Source organism: Hemiscyllium ocellatum, chromosome 50, assembly GCF_020745735.1.
Source record: "Hemiscyllium ocellatum isolate sHemOce1 chromosome 50, sHemOce1.pat.X.cur, whole genome shotgun sequence".
Lineage (NCBI taxonomy): Eukaryota > Metazoa > Chordata > Chondrichthyes > Orectolobiformes > Hemiscylliidae > Hemiscyllium > Hemiscyllium ocellatum.
This window is the reverse complement of record NC_083450.1, coordinates 6,786,378-6,787,087: the sequence shown is the minus strand read 5'-3', so window position 1 is coordinate 6,787,087 and position 710 is coordinate 6,786,378.

The following is a 710-nucleotide window of genomic DNA, read 5'->3' as shown; positions in this document are numbered from 1 at the left end:
GAGGAGCTGGTGTTGGACTGGGGTAGACAAAGCTCAAACTCACTCAACACCAGGTTATCGTCCAACAGGTTTATTTGCAAGGTCCCCTGGCACCGCAGGAACTCTAACACCTGTGCCTCACCTCCATCCAAGGCCCGAAAGGAGCCTTCCACATCCGTCAAAGTTTTACCTGCACATCCACCAACGTCATTTATTGGATCCGTTGCTCCCGGTGCGGTCTCCTCTCCACTGGGGAGACTGGACGCCTCCTCGCAGAGCGCTTTAGGGAACATCTCCGGGACACCCGCACCAATCAACCACACCGCCCCGTGGCCCAACATTTCAACTCCCCCTCCCACTCTCTGTCGAGGACATGGAGGTCCTGGGCCTCCTTCCCCGCCGCTCCCTCACCACCAGACGCCTGGAGAAAGAACGCCTCATCTTCCGCCTCGGAACCCCAGGGCATTAATGTGGACTTCAACAGTTTCCTCACTTCCCCTTCCCTCACCTCACCCTAGTTCCAAACTTCCACTGACCCCATGACTTGTCCGGACTTGTCCTACCTGCCTAGCTCCTTTACCACCTATCCACTCCTCCCTGACCCATCACCTTCATCCTCTCCCCCACTCACCCATTGTACTCTATGCTACTCTCTCCCCACCCAACCCCCCTCTCGCTTATCTCTCCACCCTTCAGGCTCACTGCCTTTATTCCTGATGAAGGGCTTTTGC